The sequence below is a fragment of the Argopecten irradians genome, chromosome 5, assembly GCF_041381155.1.
Source record: "Argopecten irradians isolate NY chromosome 5, Ai_NY, whole genome shotgun sequence".
Lineage (NCBI taxonomy): Eukaryota > Metazoa > Mollusca > Bivalvia > Pectinida > Pectinidae > Argopecten > Argopecten irradians.
The window spans coordinates 21,220,126-21,245,871 of NC_091138.1; the positions used below are offsets into that span (position 1 = coordinate 21,220,126).

Below are 25,746 nucleotides of genomic sequence, written 5' to 3' on the forward strand. Positions count from 1 at the left end.
AAACGTTCCATAGAACGTCCGTGCATGTAGCTGTCAAAGATGTGAAAATAAATTAGCTCATACATAGATATTTTACAAGTACAATATATGTGTTCAATTATTCGTGTAGTTTTTTGCAGAGATTTAATTAAATTATCTATGTCTCTGGTTGTTGTTTTTTTTTTGTAAACAATATTTGAGTTCTGGAGAGAGATGACATGAATGTCCAGCTGGAAGGAAAGAAACTTTTATGATGTATATGTATCGTACAATGTATATATGTAAACGTACATTCCATGTAGCTGCTATAGAATTACAACTAGGAAATTCTCTCAAACATTGATAATATTTAATTCTTCACATTCAAGTAGGCCTATGCTGTGAGAATTAACACATCATATATATTTCCAGAAAACATATAGGCCTGCATGTATGTTACTTTCCTTTTCTGTTGTTTCCTGTTCTTTTTTGTGCTCTGGAGAAAAAGATGATTGAGTTGAAGAAAAGTAATTAATTAAGAGAAATGTGTACCACAGTACTTTGTCTGTAGCCGAGGGGTTCTATACTGTTTTAATAGTCCAGTAATTAATAATTAAATTGAAAATTTCAAAATTAAGATGAAATTGTAAATTCCATTTTTGAATGAAGTGGTTCCCCTCCTTTGAGAGTACACAGTGTGTATACCCTTTTTGGTTTTTAGGAATAATACCTGAATAGGAACCTGAAATAACATGACAATCAATCAGGTATGTGTGTGTTGGGGGTGGGGGTGGGGGGGCTAAAAGACAGGAAGAATCATGAGGTTGGGAAGTTGTAACTTGAGTGGGGGGTTGAAATATAGAAGAAATAGCTACAGATAACTGGAAGTGGAAGGGTGCTTTATCATTGATCTGGTCATTGCATATTTGGGGTTTACATGGCTTTTTTTTGGTTATTTAGTCTCATTGATTTTGGAGCAACTTTGAATCCATATGGTACTGTATATCTTTCTTTTTTCCATGTGTAGCTATTTCTTCTGTATTTCACCCTCCGCCCAAGTCACAACTTCCCAATAGGTACCACTTTTTTGTTTAGAACTCAAATCAAAGACAGATGTACATAGTACTACATACTACATTTTAGTCTATGTGTTTGTAATCACTGTTACTACAGTATTAATACATAAATGGTCAGGTCTATGTACAAGTTACACATAGACAATAAATGTGAAATTTGGTTCAGACAAAAAGATTTTTAACATTTCAGATAACTTGCTAGTTTTATGGTTTTATTTATATGTTGAGTCTACTCTCTTGTAAAGTAGAATTTAGAAATCCTAAGACAATGTTATCTATATTGCTATATGTAAAAAAAAATCCTTATATTTTAAAAGTAATTGAAAAGCTATCTCACAAGCCCTGACAAACAAATGGGCAGGCATATGGATGCAAGAATTATAATCACTGGATCTAGAGGACTAATATAAACAAATATTTCTACAAAGTTAAACAATGAAAAAGTATTGCATCATAATTTTATTTAATGATTACAGTTGAAAGGAACATTTAATAAATTAATACTGTTTAAATTTTCTGTTCATGATCTTCTAGGTACATATTGGAAAAGTTTACTTTCAAGAGCACTCAAATCAACATTCTTCAGTCTTCATATGATGCTAATTGTATGTATATGTATACATACACTTGTATACAGGTCCAAGGGATGAACTTTCTGTTCATGTCACTATGCATGCATGGTGCCTGAAAAAAAGAACCAGCAATTTTTTATATCTGTTGAATATGACAAAAATTTAAATGATCAATTTCAAATATATATAAATGAATAAATGTAGGTTCATTCTACAGGTTTTTTCTTATTTTAGAGAAAACATTTTATAAGTTGTGAATGTGTCACTGATGCATTTGATAGAATCAAATATTGTTTCAAAAAAGATACAAAATTCATTATCTATAGTTCCAACAAAAATTCAGAATAATTATAAATGATACATGGCTGCAGTACATTTCAACTCTGTAAAGTTTGTCATATACACATGAACCAGGTACAGTTGTAATAAATATACAAACACTATTTATTATTATGACCAGAAATAATATTGTATGTGTCCTCCAAATATATCTAAAGAACAAGCTAAAACCTACATGTACATATGTATATGTGTATATCAGAACATATACAATACAATTTTACCAATTAACCTACAATGTAAATCCTATATACAATGTATGTGTATATAACACTACCAGAACATGTACAGAACAAAAATTTACAAATTAAAAATCTATAAATATATACATCAGAACTGTATGAATTGACCGGTAGCATACAGGGCATTCATTACCCCTAAAGAGGCCCCACTAAAGAACCGCTATTTACCCCAGGGTTACGTTTTACGCGATTGGGGAACAGGTATGAAACATGTGACCATATGTGACCACTCATTTATGAAAAAATACTGCTAGGGACTATTTACATAATGATCAAAATACGAAGACTCACTCACAATCAGCTGAGCAGGGAGTACCGGGTACGTAGTAGGCCTAGGTACGTACAGTAGCGGTCCGGAGCCGCGTGCTCGTTTGAACTGTTCTCTTCACTATAACAAGTTGTATTGCGTCGTAATGTTTACCGAGTCAGTTGTTGGGATTGTCGCTGCTCCATTGCCTTTCCTTTCGCATTTTAGGTGAGTCAGTTGGTTGTTTTGGCGGAAACATTTTGGTTCAAAACTACGGTAGCCATGTTTTGTTTACTACGGAGAGTGGTGGGTGTTGCGCATGCGTTAAGATTGAACTGCACTCTTAGCCGTCCGGGAGGACTTTTAGGATTCCCATAGATATTATTATTTTCTTCGCATGTACAGCGATTTTGACGGAAAGTTTTATTTTTCTAATTCATAAGAAATTATACCGGATATATTAATACCATTTTTACCGATTTTACAGTCACTTGCCCGACTATTCAGTTTTTAAAACAAAAAGAATTCTGTTTTATATTCATTACCCAACTTACTCCTTCTCCATGTATACCGATGTTTTTGACTTCTTACAATTTAAAAATAAAGACGGACCACCAATGCTGAAAGGTAAAGTTTCAAAAGCTCAAAAGTATCTCGAGACACAAAGCATCTATATATCTCATCATATACTTTTTAGCAACATGATTACAACTTGAAAGCAATTACTGGTTAACAATGTTCTATTACCCGTGTATTGGTATCATATATGGTAAGATCAAGGAATTGAATATAAGATGCCGGGAACAGTGTAAAAAGTGATCCAAATTTTTGTAAAACTACTCCTTTAACTACTTTTATATTCAATTATTTTTTGAGGATATTAATGAAAAAGTCATTAACAGGATAGAATGGGGAAAGTTAAAACAGATTAAATATGCACTAATTACTTATATTAGCTTTAGACATAATACTGCCACACATCAGGAAAGTGTCAATCCATAAACATTTACATCGGAATACGTAAAAAACACAATGACACCACAGTGAAAGCCCGGATTAAAAGTGAGGAGTGAAAAAAGTCCGTGCAGTGACTTGTGGCAAATAAGAACACATTTACAACTCATTTGAACATGTGCGAATTTATCAACGATTCATAGTGCTTGTGTTAGAACACAATTGTGCATTAAGATTTCGTTACCAAATCTAAATTATTATGATTCAATAAGGAAATGATTTCGTTTTTACAAATAAATGAGTGCTTTTCATATACACCTAAATGGAATAAAGAAGTATGATATACTTAAAAGATAAAATTACTATATACTATTCGCACTAGGAACCTAAATATCTTGGGGGGGAAACTCCAGTTAAAGATGATATTTGTGAACAACAGACACCGATAAATATACCGTGAAAAGCATACCACAGCACCCAAAAGAAATATAATAAAACCTGTGAAATACCTCCGTCTACTGGTCGAGCTGCAAATATAATGTTATAATATTAATTGAAATAAATATCAATGTTTTAATATTACTTTTTTATTAGTTGTTTTTCTATGGTATAAATTAATTTATGGTTATTTATCAGAAAGTTATTTCTTTGAATAGATACTTCAGCTTCTATTCTTCTTATCGTTGTTCTTCAAAATATCAAATCACTCTTAATCACCACCTCTCATTAAACAATGCACGTAATGACGTAGATCCTAAGTAGGTTGAAAAAATGATTTATACGACAAGTAACCTTAGGACCTCTTCGACAAATAACCTTAGGAGCTGATACGACAAATAACCTTAGGAGCTGATACGACAAGTAACCTTAGGACCTCATATGACAAATAACCTTAGGACCTCATACGACAAATAACCTTAGGACATCATACGACAAGTTACCTTAGGACCTCATACGACAAATAACCTTAGGACTTCATATGACAAATAACATTACAAAGATACGACAAGTAACCTTAGGACATCATTCGACAAATAACCTTTGGACATCATACAACATGTAACCTTAGGACCTCATACGACAAGTAACCTTAGGACTTCATATGACAAATAACCTTAGGACATCATATGACAAATAACATTAGGAACTGATACGACAAGTAACCTTAGGACCTCATACGACAAATAACCTTAGGACATCATACAACATGTAACCTTAGGACCTCATACGACAAGTAACCTTAGGACTTCATATGACAAATAACCTTAGGACATCATATGACAAATAACATTAGGAACTGATACGACAAGTAACCTTAGGACCTCATACGACAAGTAACCTTAGGACCTCATACGACAAGTAACCGAGCCCTGCAGGTAGGGAGTTAGAATTGTACCTGCTGCCCCTATTGCATGATCGTAAAAGGCGACTAAATTTAGGATCTTATCTTTTCTATTCTTGCTAACTGACTTTATCCTTCCTAATGCCTCCCTTGGCACCGCCTCACTTTTGGCCTTGAGTTGAGCGTTCGTCCCTGTGAGGAAGGCTCTGGGTTCTGTCCCCTGGCCGAGACACACCAAAGTCTGTAAAAGTGGTAGTTTCTGCTCCTGCTTAGCGCTCAGCAAAAAGGGAGTGGGACGACTGGTTCGCCCGTTGTCAGTATAATGTGACCGGGTGGGGTGTGTCGCTTGGTGTCTTCGGCGGCATGCTTGTGATATAGCACAATAAAAAGGGCAACAGTTCCACTATACAAGAAGACACAACATGAATATACTGCAGTCTCCCGAAATACGCACCTCGCACAACATACACGCAACACACCGCATACATGGGAGGCCGTCCTTACATGACCATAGCTGTTAATAGGACGTTAATTAATCAAACAAATAAAATACAAGTAACCTTAGGACCTCATACGACAAATAACATTAGGAAGTGATACGACAAATAAAACTTGAAATAACCTTAGGGCCCACACAGCTGCAGAAAAGACGATATTCAAATATATTATCAATAAAAGTAAGTATTTAATTATTTCATTATAACTGATGGTAATCATCTTTTGGCACATTCATAAACATCTTGAGATTTGAAGGCTTGAATGTGAATTCAATTCAAAAGCCATAATAGTACTAATAAAAGAATATAGTTACGTCAGAAGCACAAATTTCTAGAATTAAACATTAAAAATGAAAAGTAAAATTAGGATGAATGGTCATAGTGAATGAGGTAAAAAGCTGCACGATATCCATTGTCAAAATTATGAAAATGAAATGCCATAAGATAACTGTTAAAGTAAAAGTGACTGATATTTAATTATCGAAATGCGTGCCGAGAAGTTTGATGGATTTGTTTTTAAAGAGACATCAGTACATTCAACATGTTTGTTCTATCCAAAATATCAATTGTTTATTGATATTGTATTTAGTACAACAGAAAAATGTGAGTTTTGCGAATTGCCAAATATATACTGACCATCGGACAATTTCCCGATAATAAAGTATAACGCACTCGAGCCTCGGCAAACCTATGACCAAACAGCTATCAATGCTGCAGTAATTAGATATGGTTTTATTATAACACTTTGAGACAATTATCATAATGACTTTTTTTTATTGTATGGCACATAATCATAAATTACGTTTGCTCCAAAAGGACAGTATCGTAGGGTATTTAAGCCATGTTCAAATTCTGATGGTTTGGGAATTTGTTGTATAGTCCCATTGAAGTAAATTAAATTTTCGCATTTTGAATTTTACCGTGCAGCATGGAATCGTATAACAAGTGGTTCATTATTTTTCAGTTTGCTTATAATTTACGATTAACATCATACAAATAAAATCACATTAAACTCTTTATCAAAATTGTGTTTTATCTAATGACATTGAAATTACCATTCAAATGTTTATAAGCCTGACAAATGCAACCTAATGCATAATGCCTTTTTTGCTTAGTCTTTATTCTAAATTAAGTAACGCCACACTCAAATAAGAATTGCATGCCGGTTATTCTGCTGCGTTTTGACATAACAAATAAAAAATTAATGGATTTATCAACACAACAATATATAATGAATTATGTAGTACTAAACTGTAACTGGAACGTCATCAACACAACGTTTAAAGTCCAAAATGTGAATTTTACCCTAAAATAAAAAGCAATAACCACACACAAATATGAAATGCATTTATCTGTGCATATCACATACATTATTGGCCCAAATTATCGGGTAACTGCAGTCTTTGTAATTTGTCCGAAACAGACCTAATTTACCCCACCAAAACTGTCTATGTCCACTAAGAGTATTTAAAGCAGAACTTGAACCATGGACGCTTTGACATTTGGACCTAAAGTCAACTGCAAATATAACATTTTCTTCTAAAACCTGAAAGCATTACAAACGCATATGTCTCGTATCTCCTAGGCTCAGGATCATGAAACAAACAAGTCCAAACTGTCTTAATTTTAGACTTAGCCAATGAAAGATGACGTTACAAAATTAATGCTTATGTCAAATATGCAAATGAGTTATCATTATTTGCTTCCAATTTCCATTCAGGATGCAAATCAGGATACTTTTGATATAAAGTGCCGAAATGTAAACAATTGGTAACTCCAATGTTATTGAGTTAAAGGTGTACCTGAAGGAAAGTCATAGTAACATCACAAGACCGAAACAGTTTTGGGACAACATAGAACAACCAAGAAACAACTGGCAAGTACACAATTTATCAAACGAAAACAGGTCTGTAGGAAAGCAGTGCTGTAATCAGCAAAGTAAGATCTGCAAGAAGAACTAGAACATCCCCGAGAAAACACGACCATTGCTTAGCTGCCAGGTCTGTGGATAAGGCACAGTGATATCACTGAGCAGAAAGGCCTGGGTCCATGGACTGGTGCTACATGAGATCCGAAACGAAGAGCAAGTGAAAACGGGTCATTAGTGGACTAGAATCATGAAAATGACTGTAGGTGGTAGAAAGCTCAAATAAGCTCATCATGAAATTCATATCCTCATAGTTACATTTTATAAATTCATTCGTGCCATTATAAAAGCGACCTGGTCTCAGCTCCAGCAATTCTGCGAATATTGGTATGTGACTGACCTGAAGACAAGGCTGGAAACAATGGGGTGCTGGTCGAATTATCACCTTTGTAAAAGAAGGGAATGGAAATTTGATTCTGAAAGGAGGCATTAAATATACTCGATCGAGTCTGTCATAGGATCTTCGATAGAACCTTCGAGACTTCGATAAAATCGGAGAATCAAGTCGTTCTCAGAAAAGAATAGTATCCTTCTGCAGCTTCGCACCGCACAGGAGCTGATTCAGTATTGCTATTAATGCCCTGAGAGACTAAAATGAAGTAAGAAAGTGATGTCGTAACAGTGTAGGGGTGTAGCACGTATTGATCCCAAATTAAAGATTTAGAAAAGAATTTTTACCGCAAGATGCGAGTGGATTGTATATCGGAAACATTATGATAAAGCATGTCATAATTTTGTTGATGCAACTAAACGATAGAAACTGGAACTGGAAACTTTAGCAGCTCAATATTTAAAGTTGATAAAGTAGATAAATGCATATTGCCAAAGAACACGTCCTGAAAAATATGCTAATCATTTACAAACTATGACATGTCAGGCTTGTGGTTGTGATGATTATCAAAGTATATTAAACATTATCTTACATACTTCTACATAAATGCTAAACAATATAACAGTTATTGTTGTTACTACGTTTCATTCTTAGCAGTAATATGAGTAAAGGCCTTATGAGTGCGCAGCTAAATTTAATAATACATTAATATAAAGATGCTCCACCGCCGACAGAGCATAAATGATATTCATCATTCGAACAATAATTTGTGTTTAATCGTGTATATATATGCCTAATTAACACAAAAAATAATATAAAATAATTTATTTTGCCTTTGATGCATGCGCAATCAGTACTTCATTTCATATAGAATATAGTGCCATGGAATTTTTTCGGGATGCAATTAATTATTTTTCATATTTTTAACTTTAAGTAGAATCAATAGCTCAAACTTTTCAATGGTGGCAATAGTGTAAAGTAAGTAACTTTAGCAACAGAACAAAAATATTAAATCGTCTGCTCCTGTTTTTGATAGTGAAAAAATACCATTTGTCAGCGGTGGAGCATCTTTAATCATATCTAAAATATGTTGTTTTCAGGCCCTAAAATAATCTGAACATACATAGCTTTGTGTTAAAATTTATCTCATATCTATCAATTACATCCTTAAATGGTCGATGTATTTACTGATGTTAATTTTGGTGTTTGGTTATTTTATTTTGATCATAATTCATACTAGAAGTGTTAAGTCAAGTCAGAGCGTTTGAATACTGCACGTGCTGCTATGGTTACCTGTTAATAGGGACGTAAAACATGGAGAGTCTGACAGAAAAAATGGTAATTCTACAAATCATGGTTTGCTAAGTCACATGGGTGCTGTGAGAAAACAAACTGTACGAAGCAACATGTCTGTCGTTAGAGATATAATGCAATTTTAAGCGCCAACGCATTCAGACAATCTACCTAAACATGATCAAGATGGAGAGAGACATGGCGTGGGTGTGTTGAGTGATAGGATGAAAACGTATCAAGTAGTGACACTATATGAGATATTATTAATGAGATTATAGATAGTAATTTTGTTTTTAAAAAAGTATAATAATAAAGAAATGAGAATGCAGCAGCCATGAGGAAATTACCTTAATAAGCCGATGGTCATCCACAATGGGATTCAGAAATTCTACCATGGCTGCTGCATTCATGTATATGATTTAAAAGATACAATGTTGCAGAATATTTAGATAAAGTTTGGTCTAAATTTATACTTGTCATGACACATGCATTATTTTTAACAATTACCTAAAAAGATATGTAGCTAAGATAAATTATCAATCATGTATTCTAAATAGTATGATAATTTATGTAATAATACGTAAAATTTACAACTAATAAATGATAAATGCCCATCGAAACAGATGATATTATAGAAGTGTTTTTCAGAACACTAATTTTATTAATTAAGGTATGGTATCTTTACCCACAATTAGTTAATCAATTCTTCAAAGTTATTGGTGAATCATACAATTTAGAAGTACAAGAGGGAGAATCAATAAGTAAAACAATTATGATGGTGGTTATATGTTATGAAATCTATTAGTAGCCCTTACAAACTCCAGTACACACTGAAAGATATTCAAGTTTTTTTTCATTATTACAATCATTAAAGCAAGACAAAAGTATTTGAAGGTCAAAGTGGTTATAAGTAAATTTTATTAACTTATTTTGGAGAGCTCTGCGTTGATCATTGTACAGGAGAAGAAGTAATGTTCAGTGGTTTCATATGCATTACCACACTCGCACAATGGTGTTTCTTTTGCGACTGAAAGTAAGCGATTCTGTTTTATCTGGGTTGAATTTAATATCCCATTTTTTAGACCATTTATCTATATTTGAAGGTCCTCAGATAAACTATTTGCTGTATCTAAAGGAGAGATGTCAGTGACCTTAAAAAGAGAGGTATCATCTGCAAATAGTCTTTTATCATTTGTTATACAATCAGTTATGTCATTTATATAGACTAGAAAAAGGAAAGGACAGAGAACTGAGCCCTGGGGGACACCCGCACTTACCTGACGATATGAAGAGGAGAAACCTTCAGTTATAACTCTGTGTTGATGATTATCTAAATAACTTTTAAACCAATTTAAGACATTACCTTTAACACCATGCATTTCAAGCTTATAAAGTCAGCCGGGGTGCCAAACCCGATCAAAGGCTTTGCTAATATCACAAAAATATATCTAGTTTCTAGCACTTCATCTATTTTTTTTATAACTGTGTCATACATTGAGAGTAATTGATAAATAGTTGAGTCTCCTCGAATAAAACCTGATTGGAATTGTGATAACATTTCATGTTCAACAAGATGATTGTATAAATGTTTGAAAATAATCTTTTTCTAATATTTGACCAAGACAAGATGTAATTGAAAGTGGTCGGTAATTTGATACGTCATTATCACTACCTTTGCCTTTGAAAATAGCATTTATATTAGAAAGTTTCAAAGAAGAAGGAACAAAGCTAGTTGATGATGTTTTGTTGAATAAAATAGTTAAGGGAGTAACAATTGATGATAAAAGAAGTTTAATGACCTTAGGTATAATGCAATCATAGCCAGCAGGTATTTTTTTTCATTTATCATAATTAATTGATTTCTGACTTCCTGTTCCTGAATTAAAATATTATCAAGTATGTTAGGAGAATCAGGGACAGCAGGCAATGGATCAATATTATCAGAAGAAGTTGATATTGATGTAAAATAGTCAACAATACCTTCGGCTTTATCTATTGGATGAAACAAGGAAGAATTATTATAATTCAATGGTGGAATTATAGAGTGTTTATTATTGAACTTAAGTAGAGTTTTTGCAGTTTTCCACCATTTAAACGAGGAAGTATTTATATCATTTAAAGATTTTTCTAAACTTTCCAAATATACAGATTTTGCAATACGAATCCAAGCTATGGTTTCTTTTCTAAGATTTCTAAACATTTTCCCAATGAGTTGGATTATTAGTTTGAACTGCTTTTTTATGAACTCTATTTCTCTGCCTAATTTCTAGCCTAATCTCACCTGTCATCCATGGCTTGTCATTAGGTCTTACAGTTATTTTCTTTTGGGGTATACATTCATTCATAACCCTATTTATAGTATCACTAAGTATGGAATTGAAACTATCTACATCATGGTGTTCACCAATACTTACCCAATCAATATTATTTATCATTTGATTCATCTTGACAACATCCGCTTCATTATAGAGATAAATGTTTTAGCATATGTATGTTGACAGGTATCGTCATATGAACTAACAGGTAAATGCCATAAGACAAATATGTTGCCTTACTTAAACTTTACCGAGAAAAAGGTAACCGTGTACTTAAACAACGGAACGGAGGACAATACCCTTGCTTTAAATGATGGATTAAATTACAATGAAAGCAAGAATAATATATCATATTTGGTGTTGTGACTTATTTAAAATAAAGCTGATTTATATATGAAATGCAAGTATCCTGTTATAAGGATTTGTTAGCACACTTTAAGAAGCTTCAAAATGGGAATTAATTCAAATTCAAATTATGTTATTGGTAAAATAAAGCAGTCAGACAGGTAGACGGATGATGAGACCGAGGGATGAACCACGAACCACGGACACTAACAGTTATGAAGATATTCAAACAGACTGATATATAGATAACAGACAGAAAGACATGTACACAGAGGGGTGGTCAAAGACAAATAGACAAACTCAGATATACACAGATTGACAGATAAGAGGTGGACAGAGAGGGGTGACTGTCGGATAGATGAACAATGGAAAACACACATTAACAGAAAGGACAGATTGACGGACGGATTCACGAACCGACGGAGAAACATATAGACTTCCGCGGAAAGTCAGACTTACAGATTGAGGAACAGAGGCGGACGGACAGAAAGACAGATAGATCAACGAATGATGAAACATGGATGGAGAGATAGAAAGATTGAAGGATCAACGAAACATTCTGAGGCAGACAATCTAAAACTAAAGCAGACATATAGGCAAAGAAACTAAATGGCAGGCGAATAGTTAAAGATAGACAGTCGGTAAACAGTAAAACAAAGGGGTTGAGAGACAGACATTCAGACAGAAGGACAGAGACAGACACAAAGACACAAACATAACACATACAAAAACAGAAATGCACTTACATAACACATACATACACACCCTTACACTTACATAACACATACATACACACCCATACACTTACATAACACATACATACACACCCTTACACTTACATAACACATACATACACACCCTTACACTTACATAACACATACAAACACGGAAATACACTTACATAACACATACATACACACCCTTACACTTACATAACACATACAAACACGGAAATACACTTACATAACACATACAAAAACAGAAATACACTTACATAACACATACATACACACCTTTACACTTACATAACACATACAAACACACCCTTACACTTACATAACACATACATACACACCCTTACACTTACATAACACATACAAAAACAGAAATACACTTACATAGCACATACATACACACCCTTACACTTACATAACACATACATACACACCCTTACACTTACATAACACATACATACACACCTTTACACTTACATAACACATACAAACACACACTTACACTTACATAACACATACATACACACCCTTACACTTACATAACACATACAAAAACAGAAATACACTTTCATAACACATGCACACACAGAAATACACTTTCATAACACATGCACACACAGAAATACACATACATTACAGATACAAACACATCCTTACACTTACATAGCGCAAACAAACACAAATTTACACTTACATAACTAAATCATTACCATAGAATTTCACTTACTTAACACATAAAAACACAGAAATGCACTTACATAACACGCCTTAACACTAACACAAATAAATACGATATGTACTAAAATAGCACAGACAAACCCAGAATGCACTAACATGACACATAACTCTCAGAAATACACTAACATAACACATACAAACCCGGAATGCACTTACACAACACGTACACACACAGAAATGAAGTTACACAACACATATACACACAGAAATACACTTACATAACACATACACACACATAAATACACTTACACAACGCATACATACAAACACAGAATAACACTTACATAACACATACAAACACAGAATAACACTTACATAACACATACAAACACAGCAATGCACGTACATAACAAATACATACACACTCTTACACTTACATAACACAGATACACTCACATAACACATACAAACCCAGAATGCACTCACACAACATATACACACACAGAAATACGCTCACACTAATACAACACATATAAACATACAGATATACACTGACATAACACATATAAGCCCACAAAACCTCACACACTGACATAACATATTTGAACAAAGGTATACACGGTACAGAAATTGACCGGTTGATTATGTCGGTATGTTTGTCGGTCGATAAGTCAATCGGTCGGTCCTGTCAGTTTGCAAGTCCGTCGGTCGATGAGTCGGTCCTGTCAGTCGATTACTCTGTCGGTCGGTCCTGTCAGTCAGTCGGTCGATTAGTTGGTGAGTCAGTCATGTCAGTCTGTTTGTCTCGGTATATCGGTCAATCAGTCGGTCGGTCCTGTCAGTCTGTTTGTTCGTCAGTCGGTCGGTCGATCCTGTCAGTCGGTAAGTCGTCTGTCGGTCCTGTCTGTCTGTTTGTTGGTCTGTAAATCGGTCCTGTCAGTCTTCTTATCTGTAGGCCAGTCGATAAGTCGGTCCTGTCAGTCTGCTTATCTATCGGTCAGTCGATAAGTCGGTCACTCAGTCCTGTCAATCTGCTTGTCTCTCGGTCTTGTAAATCTGTTTATCTGTCTATCGGTCAGTCGGTCGGTCGGTCGTTCGGTCAAATATCTATGAGTCCGTTGGTCGGTCTTGTCTGTTAGACAGTAAGCCTGTTTGTCGGTCCGTCTGTCAGTTGGTTGGTGAGTCGGTCAGTCTCTCCTGTCAGTCAGTTTGTCTCGATCGGTAAGTCGGTCCAGTCTGTCGATCGGTCGGTCGGTCGGTCCTGTCAGTTTGTCAGTCGGTCGGTTAGTCGGTCCTGTAGTCGGTCCTGTCAGTCGATTAATCTGTCAGTCGATTAGTCTGTCAGTCGATTAGTCTGTCAGTCGATTAGTATGTCAGTCGATTAGTCTGTCGGTCGATCCTGTCAGTCTGTTTGTCTGTCGGTCGAAAAATCGGGCCTGTCAGTCGATTAGTCTGTCGGTCGGTCCTGTCAGTCTGTCAGTCAGTCGGTCGATTAGTTGGTCAGTCAGTCATGTCAGTCTGTTTGTCTCGGTCAATCGGTCAATCAGTCGGTCGGTAAGTCGATTGGTCGGTCCTGTCAGTCTGTTTGTTGGTCGGTCAGTCGGTCGTTCGGTCGATCAGTCCTGTCAGTTTGTCAGTCGGTCGGTTAGTCGGTCATGTCAGTTGGTAAGTCGTCTTTCGGTCCTGTCTGTCTGTTTGTTGCTCTGTAAGTCGGTCCTATCAGTCTGCTTATCTGTCGGTCAGTCGATTAGTCGGTTACTCAGCCATGTCAGTCTGCTTGTCTCTTTGTCCTGTAAGTCTCTTCATCTGTCTGTCGGTCAGTCGGTCGGTCGGTCGGTCGGTCAAATATCTATGAGTCCGTTGGTCGGTCTTGTCTGTTAGACAGTAAGCCTGTTTGTCGGTCCGTCTTTCAGTCGGTCCGTCGGTTGATGAGTCGGTCAGTCTCTCCTGGCAGTCAGTTTTTCTGTGGGTCGGTAAGTCGGTCCTGTCTATCTGTCGATTAATCTGTCAGTCGATTAATCTGTCAGTCGATTAGTATGTCAGTCGATTAGTATGTCGGTCGATCCTGTCAGTCTGTTTGTCTGTCGGTCGAAAAATCGGTCCTGTCAGTCGATTAGTCTGTCGGTCGGTCCTGTCAGTCTGTCAGTCAGTCGGTCGATTAGTTGGTCAGTCAGTCATATCAGTCTGTTTGTCTCGGTCAATCGGTCAATCAGTCGGTCGGTAAGTCGATTGGTCGGTCCTGTCAGTCTGTTTGTTGGTCGGTCAGTCGGTCATTCGGTCGATCAGTCCTGTCAGTCTGTTTGTTCGTCAGTCGGTCGGTCGGTCCTGTCAGTCGGTAATTCGTCTGGCGGTCCTGTCTGTCTGTTTGTTGGTCTGTAAGTCGGTCCTGTCAGTCTGCTTACCTGTCAGTCTGCTTATCTGTCGGTCCTGTAAGTCTCTTCATCTGTCTGTCGGTCAGTCGGTCGGTCGGTCGGTCAAATATCTATGAGTCCGTTGGTCGGTCTTGTCTGTTAGACAGTAAGCCTGTTTGTCGGTCGTTCCTGTCAGTCGGTTGGTGAGTCGGTCAGTCTCTCTTGTCAGTCAGTTTGTCTGTCGGTCGGTAAGTCGGTCCAGTCTGTCGGTCGGTAGGTCCTGTCAGTCGATCAGTCGGTCGGTCAATAAGTCAGTCAGTTAGACTTGTCAGTCTGCTTGTCTCTCGGACTGTTGGTTATGTCAGTCTGTTTGTCTGTCGGTCGATAAGACGCTCCTGTCAGTCGTTTGGTCGGTAAGTCGGTCTAGTCTGTCGGTCGGCCGGTCGGTCTGTCAGTCGATCAGTCGGTCGATAAGTCTGTCAGTCTGTTTGTCTGTCGGTCGATAAATCGGTCATGTCAGTCGATTAGTCTGTCGGTCGGTCCTGTCAGTCTGTCAGTCAATCGGTCGATTAGTTGGTCAGTCAGTCATGTCAGTCTATTTGTCTCGGTCAATCAGTCGGTCGGTCGGTCAGTAAGTCGGTTGGTCGGTCCTGTCAGTCTGTTTGTTGATCGGTCAGTCAGTCGGTCGGTCGGTCAGTCAGTCGGTCGGTCGATCGGTCCTGTCAGTCTGTTTGTTCGTCAGTCGGTCGGTCGGTCCTGTCAGTCGGTAAGTCGTCTGTTGGTCCTGTCTGTCTGTTTGTTGCTCTGTAAGTCGGTCCTGTCAGTCTGCTTATCTGTCGGTCAGTCGATTAGTCGGTTACTCAGTCATGTCAGTCTGCTTGTCTCTTTGTCCTGTAAGTCTCTTCATCTTTCTGTCGGTCAGTCGGTCGGTCGGTCGGTCAAATATCTATGAGTCCGTTGGTCGGTCTTGTCTGTTAGACAGTAAGCCTGTTTGTCGGTCGTTCCTGTCAGTCGGTTGGTGAGTCGGTCAGTCTCTCTTGTCAGTCAGTTTGTCTGTCGGTCGGTAAGTCGGTCCAGTCGGTCGGTCGGTCGGTCGGTCCTGTCAGTCGATCAGTCGGTCGGTCAATAAGTCAGTCAGTTAGACTTGTCAGTCTGCTTGTCTCTCGGACTGTCGGTTATGTCAGTCTGTTTGTCTGTCGGTCGATAAGACGCTCCTGTCAGTCGTTTGGTCGGTAAGTCGGTCTAGTCTGTCGGTCGGCCGGTCGGTCTGTCAGTCGATCAGTCGGTCGATAAGTCTGTCAGTCTGTTTGTCTGTCGGTCGATAAATCGGTCATGTCAGTCGATTAGTCTGTCGGTCGGTCCTGTCAGTCTGTCAGTCAATCGGTCGATTAGTTGGTCAGTCAGTCATGTCAGTCTATTTGTCTCGGTCAATCAGTCGGTCGGTCGGTCAGTAAGTCGGTTGGTCGGCCCTGTCAGTCTGTTTGTTGGTCGGTCAGTCAGTCGGCCGGTCGATCGGTCCTGTCAGTCTGTTTGTTCGTCAGTCGGTCGGTCGGTCCTGTCAGTCGGTAAGTCGTCTGTCGGTCCTGTCTGTCTGTTGCTCTGTAAGTCGGTCCTGTCAGTCTGCTTATCTGTCGGTCAGTCGATTAGTCGGTTACTCAGTCATGTCAGTCTGCTTGTCTCTTTGTCCTGTAAGTCTCTTCATCTGTCTGTCGGTCAGTCGGTCGGTCGGTCGGTCAAATATCTATGAGTCCGTTGGTCGGTCTTGTCTGTTAGACAGTAAGCCTGTTTGTCGGTCCGTCTGTCAGTCGGTCCTTCGGTTGATGAGTCGGTCAGTCTCTCCTGGCAGTCAGTTTTTCTGTGGGTCGGTAAGTCGGTCCTGTCTGTCTGTCGGTCGGTCGGTCCTGTCAGTCGGTCGGTCGATAAGTCAGTCAGTCAGACTTGTCAGTCTGCTTGTCTCTCGGATTGTCGGTTCTGTCAGTCTGTTTGTCTGTCGGTCGATAAGTCGGTCCTGTCTGTCTGTATGTCTCTTTGTACACCTGATTGTTTTTCTGTCCGATGGCTTGTCTGTCTTTTCCTATAGGCCTTTATACATTTTTAGTTTCTTCGGCTTAATATCTATTCTTTTGTATCGTCTGCCGATTGTCAGAATGTGTCCGTTAGTCTTTCTGTCTGTTTATCGTTCTATCTGTCAATGTCCCTTCATTCGTTTATTTATATGTTTTTCTATCTGTTTGTCTTTGTGCTTCTATCTGTTTGTCTGAATACCTGCGTATCTATTTGTATCTTCGTCTATTTATATGCCTGTTCGTCCATCTGTCCATCTCTCTGTAGGTGTCTGTTTTGTCTGTTCTTCTATTTGACCGTTCGTCTGCCTGGCTCTTTATCCACCTATCTATTTGTCCATCTGTATCACTACGCCTTAATATGATTGTTTGTTGCTCTGATTGTCCATCTATGTACTTGTCTTTCAGTATGTCCGTTTAATATATATCGGTCTGTCTGAGCGCGTTGATATCTGTCTGTGTTCGTCGTTTCTCTGTCTGTCCATACTTCCAAATGCCTGTATGACTGCTTGATTTTACCAACTGTTTTAACATTTGATATTGCAAGTATTACAATTTTAGGGGCTGGATAGTATTTTCAGTATTTAGCTGTATTTTCAAGAGTATAATTACTGGGCTAGTTATCAATAAATTATAGTCCGTACTGACCTTAGCTTAAATGTGAAATTAGTGACATGGATCAAAACCTTAAAGTCTTTTTTTTCATTTTGACACCCCTTTCCCGTTGCAGTAATAATAGAAATGCCATCCTTATAGATTACCCAATTATTTATGTTAAGTTTATCTGACGATGACCGTCAAGGAGTCATATTTATCCCATAACTATGTATGTTTCATAATGGAAATACCAAGTGATAAATTCAATAGTAGTTTGTTATCATTTATGTTTACACTCTTCAGTTTTTAAACACCTACGGCGCCTCTGATTGGTCAACACTAAGATCTCTTATTTCCGATCGGCTTTCAAATTCGGGCCACTTTTCATAGCGCATGTTCTTTTAAATAGTATTGTATTTGCTGTATAATAGGTTGTTGCCTATTCAAAGAGCTTTAAAAACATTAAAATGTTGGCTATCTATTTAGGCATTATATTTGATGGCGGAAAGATATCATTACATATTTATGGTTTCAATAAAGACGAGAAAATGGTCACCATGGTATAAATATATAGTTGAAGTTTTTGAAATGCTTGTTGGTGAACCTGTATATAGATGGCCAGTGTGTTGGCCAATCAAAATTAGACATTGCGTTAGTAACATCCAAACCCAGTTGTGGTAATAATTTATTTCAGTTGGTTTGAAAAGGAACGGTGAATGACATTAATACCAACAATCAAATGATATATACTGCGCATTTGCATTTATTTTAGTGGCACCATAATCGAGTATCAAATTAAAACTTAGCAATAAGGAATAGGTCGACCCTGCAAAAGAGAGATCAAATACTTTGTGAACTAAATAGTGTTGGCCAACATTTTCGGAAAATTCAAAATAACGCTTTACCAATGGGGTTTTCGTAGCTCAAAAATGTAATTCGCACAAACGACGACAGGGAAAGTTTGCATGTGAAGAACGATCTCAATGGTGCTTTCTGAGAACTAAAATAAAAACTTGAATTCTATCGGGATAGTTTAATGCTGTCTGGTTTGTTTTCTATCAGTTCTGACAGAAAAAAACCACTGTATGTACAAGGGTAACTTAAGGGTGTTTAAAAATATCCTGACGATAATTTCTGAAAAAGTAAAATTCAATATGTTCTTATGGGTGCATCGATAAGACAATAAAACTATTATAACCTTATGCCAGTCTCGATAATGTTGATACAGATTATACGAAACAGCTGGTAATAAGAGCTGAGGACAATGAGTGTGACATCTGAAAAAGGAATTGAAACATAATTTGTCTCAGATGACATCTGAAACAACGGCCTGCATTCTCAAAGTTGAGAAAAATTGAGAAGAAAACTGAAAATAAGAAAGGCAGAGAAAGGTAAACGCTAGTATACGCTGAAGGTACCAAGCAAACACGCAATCGATCCATTATATAACCTCTTGCTGAACAAGCAATGTGATCATACGTGATCTTATGACTCTCCACCTAATAAAGATTAATTCGGAAAGACTGTGGAAACAATGATGCAGGTGTGAAAGTCGAATTACTCAAATATTACAGTGATCTTGTTCTCTGTAGTAACAAATCAAATGTTGAAATCTGAGGGGAAATCAGTAGTGGATCGCGGATAATGGTTGTTATAAGACAATCTCCAGCGAGAGCTACTGTGGAGAACATACAAGAACAACAAATACTATCATCAAAGCAAGGCGAGATGTCCAGGATCCAGGTATTAATAAGGGAAGGTTAACGAAGCGAATGTTTGAATTCCAACAATTCCGAAAAAATTGGAAAAAAAGTCTTAAAATACATTTTGGAACCGTTGAGCGACACAAAGAACATGAACAGTATACATCCACACACACAGCAGAAAAATTGAATGGGCAACAATGACATACGTGATATAGAACTAGTAAATGTTGTTATAACGTATAATTTGGCTTCCACTGTAGAAAGTACCACTAAAAATAGCAGAAGTAAGCAGAAGTAAAGAGAGATTGGTCGGTAGATATATTTGTTGTGTATGTATACGTATCGGGTCCGTATATTCGGTCCGCATCCGGCTCCTATTTAGTCTATGACCTATAGGGGAACTCTTCACTGTTTACGGTAATAAAACCATTCCAGTGTTGATCTCAATGGCGCCTGATGTGTTGTTCGTCGGCAGACACACACACCACACTACAAACACGACAATATTGTCTTTTGTAGCATTATGTTGTAGTGATAATAAAACGTACACCGACAACATTAATAACAGTTACCAAAGTAAAATAGAAATAACAGAGATAAAGACCCAAAGACGGATATCAAATCTGGACTTAAATAGTCAACATAAAGGACAGAGAAAGAGGCAGAATCAAGTTTAAGAATGCCATCATAGGCAGCTCAACAGTCGACATGAAAAGATTGTTGAAACAACTAACATAGAACCGCCATTTTAGAAACAGATGATATAATGATGGAAAAGTGTGTGTATAAAGATTCATACCAGTTGGTGAAACTGGGAAGGTGTTGATAAGAAAATTTATAGTAGAGTGACATGAGTCCATTGGTTTCATTCCCAGTTGCAATATATGTCCGATATGTCGGCTAGATAACTAATTTGACTATGTAGATAATGACAAGGGAACCTGTGATAAAGCAGCAACACATCCTTGGTTGCGTTGATAGAGTTGAAAGGTATGAGTCCTCCAAAAATAATGTATCATCTGTCATTTCAAATACATTGTGGAAGAAGAGGAAGAAGGCATGAAAGGACAAAGGAGGCCTGGACTGGTTGCAGATTTCAGCCAAAATTTAGCCCCGGGTATCAGTATCCTGTATCGGATTATCAGCAGGGTGAAGTGTTACATTTCAGCAGAGATGGAATGCTGAGATTTCAGTTGAAATGGGAGATTTTTATGAAATATCGGTAGAACAGGTTACTGTCCATGCGTTCAATGTAAATGTGATAAAGACTTGATGACCAGAGAAAGTGTAACACAAGGTATTTCAATTGAGCATGACCATTCCGTGGAAACTTATGTACTTTGTACATAGATACTAAATAAACGAACTAAGTAAATAAAAGAAAGAAAACAAAATGTGGTATCCTATATATAAGAAATGCCATGTTCTTTAATTTTCAAATCAAGATGAAGACAGCAGTTGTTGAGGGGATGTTGTCTGTCGGAATATGCTAGAATACCACATGAAACAGTGGGAATAAGAATTTTTTACGGAAAAGGAAGTGATAAAACTTAACTAATTTATTAAGTTTATAATGTCGCCTGACGGATCATTTGCGTCCTGATTATTCAAACTGGGTACAGTTCCAAATCAGAATCAGAGTAAAATTTAGGCCATTTGAATCTGCAAACACATAATAAGCAACGTTGCGTCTTCTTGACGTTGCAAGATATCCCTTAGTTAATAGATACGTTGTTTGATGGTATGGTTAGGTTAAACATTTAGTACTACATAATACTTATAAACAGTTAATCTTTATTATTTTGATGCTTTCGAGTCATGTATCGTAAACTTTATACAACAATCATATCACACAGAGTCCTATAATCCAATCGAATCACTTCTATATCTTAGCAAGTGCGTTCGAAATGTAAGGCATCAGTACATTCAGAGAACCTGTCTGTCAAAACCCTATGTTGTTGACTTAAAAATACATATATTTTATTTTAGCTAATCTTTCATTTTGAGACGAACGTTTAAATCATGTTGGCATTATTATTAATATTATTAATATCTAAAGTAACTTTTGGTAAAATGATTAACATGTAATATGTCTCAAGACACTACCCCTAGCCCTCCACCTCTGCGTCGCGTGTTTGAAAGCCATGTGGACAGTTGCAAAAATATGATAGCTGATTGGTGATGTTTTGCAGAGTACACCACCTCATAAATCTGGTTTGGCCTCCAATGGCCATGGCTGTTTATAGGACGTCAAACCAAACTAACCAGTGTTCTACGCCTAAATCTTGGACCAGTGTGTCCTTAATACGATCATATTGAACAATTGACTATAGGCACGAATTCTTCATTTAAAAATGGGAAGAATATAGTTAGAGCTAAACAAAACTTACAGTAAGTGTTGCAAGTAACACACGTCCCCTGTCGTCAATTGGATTTTTCTTATTTATGGTAAGTTATTATTGCTTAGTTATACTATCATTATATGAAGTTCCAAATTTCAAAAATTCCATTGATGTTTTCACAAATTATCGCCTGAAAACTAATATTTTGTGAAACAATCTATTTTAGTAACGTTAACAGTGACATTTGTAGTTGACCTTTTGACCCCAAATTCAATTTCAAGCTGTATTTTCTCATAGGCTACCATTGTGCAAAATCTATCAATTGAGTGATGACGAAAGGTTTGATCTTATATTAAACGTTCAATTTTCCTGCTGACGTTTATTTTATTCGCAAATTCAATTCAGAAATAGGGTACTCTTTACTCACTAAAACGTGCTTTTGGATGGAACAGTCATGCTGAAAATTACCTATATATTATCTCCCTTTCTGTAACTAAAGAAAAATATAATCAGAAGCAAAACTTGTGACATTTACATTTGCGAAGAACTGACATTTAACAAGTATAAATTACCTATCAATACCATCTATTAATAGTACCAGTGACCTCAATTCTAGCTCTGAGAGTCTCGATAGCAAATTAGTTTAGTTGTTAGGCACTACCGCTAGATCTCTACCCCAGGTCGCAATGGCTAATATAAATTAAGGTATTACTATTCCGCCACTTCTATGTCGCTAAGTTCGATTTGTTCATGCATCTGAATTTCTTTATGTAACCTCTTGCTCCAGGATGCGGTAGCTATTGCTTGGGTATATAACATTCTAAAACTAGCGTTCACCTTGCCGAGTGATTGAGTATCTGACATTCTACCACCCGTAATACAAATCTAGGTTGCAAGTTTGGGCTTGGAGGAAGTTTGCCAGAAAATTGATCGATCGTTTTACCTTGGTACTTCCGTTTTTCTACCTCAGCATCTGAAACTTCCTAACATAAACATAACTGTTTACTACAAGTAATCAAAAAACAAGAAAAAACAAGATGACATTCACAACATAACACCCATGTCCCCGTAAGTATTAAGATTATATTATAACTTTGAAAACATTCGTATGTCTAGAAGAAAATTAACTAGGATGTTTATGATTGATAATGTACCAATTCAGTTATAGGCATAATTGTTTTCTTCAAAATTATTTTAACGAATATTAAGGCTTATTATGAGTTGTAGAAATTAGCGTAAAATATAGGCCACATTATATTTGCTGTAGTCAATTTTATCAAATATGATATTGTCAAATATTTTAATTGACATTGTTCATACATCATTTTCCTCTACCTGTCATACGACATGACAATAATATAAATCATAACAAGGGATGATTGTATTGATACTTATCCTGTTGGAAGTTAAACACGTGAAAATTCAATGAAAATATTCCACGGAAACATTCAATCAACCGCTACCACAAAGTAATATTGAGATAACTGCTAGAACCCAAATAAGTAATGGGGGTTTGGATTGTTACAACTCCTAGTACGTAAGGACGACAATCAACGGAAAATAAAAGAGGACCTGGATCAATGATAGAACCTTCGTGTATCGAAGCATTATCTGCACAAGAACTTCGAGAGGAAACAAGTAAACGTTGAAAACATAGAAATGATTGCGGATGTGAACCACGAGGAGGGATTAAACATAGCCACAAACCACTAAAACATCGAAACAAATCACCAATGGAACGACAATAAACAATAGGTGCTCTAATATGCATATGAATTGCTAGAATTGCTAAAAATAAAACGGAACTACTTTTTTAAACTCCAAGAGAAAGCTTGCCAACGTGGAAGGAATCGCTTGAAATCCAAGAAACGTTGTATTAACATCAGCTAGAACTAAAAAAAAGAAAGGAACATGGACAAATCAAAATATTTACACTTATCTGACAAATGCCAGATGAAGAGGGATACATCAACCTCGTGTAGTAGTCATACTATTACTCAAAGTCTTCAATAATTGATTGTTTTATGTCCTTTCAAATTCCAGTTGTGAAGAAGCATTTTCACTGTGCCATTATCTCAGCAGCCACGTTGCCAGAAGAAAATCATAATTACTAATGTAATCTTTCTTTCAATGTACGTATAATTTAAGTAAATAAGAAAGAAAGCATTTGCGTTTCGTCTAAGTGACGATGACCATTTTTGTTTCAATCAGAGTTTACTATCAACACTGGTGGTCGTACAGAAATCCCTACATTTCTATAAAGTTTGCCAGTTTTTAAAAGTATCACAGCCCATTCTTAAATGCAAATATAGTTGTGTTATGTATTTCACCAAACACGGCGAAAATTTTAGCAATCATTATTTACCATTGAATCCAAGAGAGCACAATTTGTTGACTGGTAGCTACTTTTTTCTAAGGGATATTGATAATAAGAGATCGCGTACAATGTAAATATGTATCTCATACCTATTACAAATATTCGTTTTTCACACAGAGATGAAGTACAGTGTAGTAAAAGTGTCATTTCATCATATGTGGGGTTTTTTTTTCGGAATAATTTTTCTGGACCTTAAATTACCGGTAAATTACAACTAATTATAATATCAGAACAATGCACTTGCGTGTTTTAAAGTTTTCTTTTCAGTTTACCCAGACTTAGTGTTCATACGCAGTACTAAACGACATATACAGAGATGGATTCCTAAATTTGTTATCAACATATTTACCTTAATAGCTTAAAACATTATTCGAAAGACATTTTAAGAGCAAAGATTCATCAGTTACACATGTTCCTCTTAATACAGGTATGTTACCATTTCGGTTGTCTTGCTGGTCAAAGCGAAATTGTCGAAAGTGCAAGTAACCATCGATACCCGATTAACCTAAATTCAACTTGGTTTCTGATCTAAAACGAAAGGTGTTGTAATAATAATTGTCAATAACGGTTATGTATTATTCATACTTTGCACTAACAATGCATTCAGATTATATGAATATTAACATTTTACGTTATATCGACGCTGAAATAAAAAAAAATCATATCTTCAAAACTATCATTCAACTATCCCCTTCACTTTGAAAAGTATTCTTCGCATTAATGGTATCGTCAAATATTGGTACAAGTGCAACGTTTGAATGATAGATAAAAATACATATTATTTACACACGCATAATATCGTATACTCGTTTGAATATTATATTATCGTTCATTCATTATTTCGTTTTGCAGTGTACTTAGGATTACATATACAAGTAGTATAAAAAAATATCAATTATAATGTCATAATTTCAAAATGATAAGTATTTTAAATTTCTATTCTCTGCTTTTATTAATACTGAGTTTTTTGGTTTTTTTTCATTAATGGTACCGGCAGATAGGCCTAATGTACAATTGATGGCTAGATGACATTTAAATCAAATTTTCATTTTGTGCTTGAAAAAGCTAAGCACTTGCACACAAATATATTGTGTAAGCACTTGCACACAAATATATTAGCATCAACATCACAATCAAGGGTGTACATTCATAGAAGTTTACATGCATATATAAAAAGTTGCCTTTAAAACTTCATTGATTCAATTGTTTCCATGACAAGCGTCATAAAGATATGATAAGATTCGACGTAATCCTCTCAGCATGTTTTTCTTTTGGGTCAAATATTACTGTTTAAAGGCAAAAAGAGAGGAAATGATAGAAATATGTCAATTCGAATGTAACGTCATAGTAATATTTGAAAGTATTTACATATTTGAAATAACATTTGACTTATTTTTACAAGAAAAAATTATTGAAAGATGACTCGCAGTTTTTGTATTTAAATGACTGAATGTTTTGGT

General features: G+C 36.3%; 1 long non-coding RNA gene across 3 annotated transcripts in view; it reads right to left on the reverse strand.

Moving 5' to 3' along the window:
- Positions 1-2,217: 2,217 nt before the first annotated feature.
- Positions 2,218-25,746, reverse strand: part of LOC138323191 (uncharacterized) — a 29,035-nt gene continuing 5,506 nt past the window's right edge. Inside the window, exons 4-5 of one of the 3 annotated variants that reach the window (XR_011208531.1) lie at positions 3,898-3,915; positions 2,218-3,054 (exon numbers count right to left, since the gene is read on the reverse strand). This is a non-coding gene — a long non-coding RNA (uncharacterized lncRNA). Of the gene's footprint in view, positions 25,573-25,746 lie in introns of all 3 variants that reach the window. The other 2 variants (XR_011208529.1, XR_011208530.1) reach the window with 2 other exon arrangements.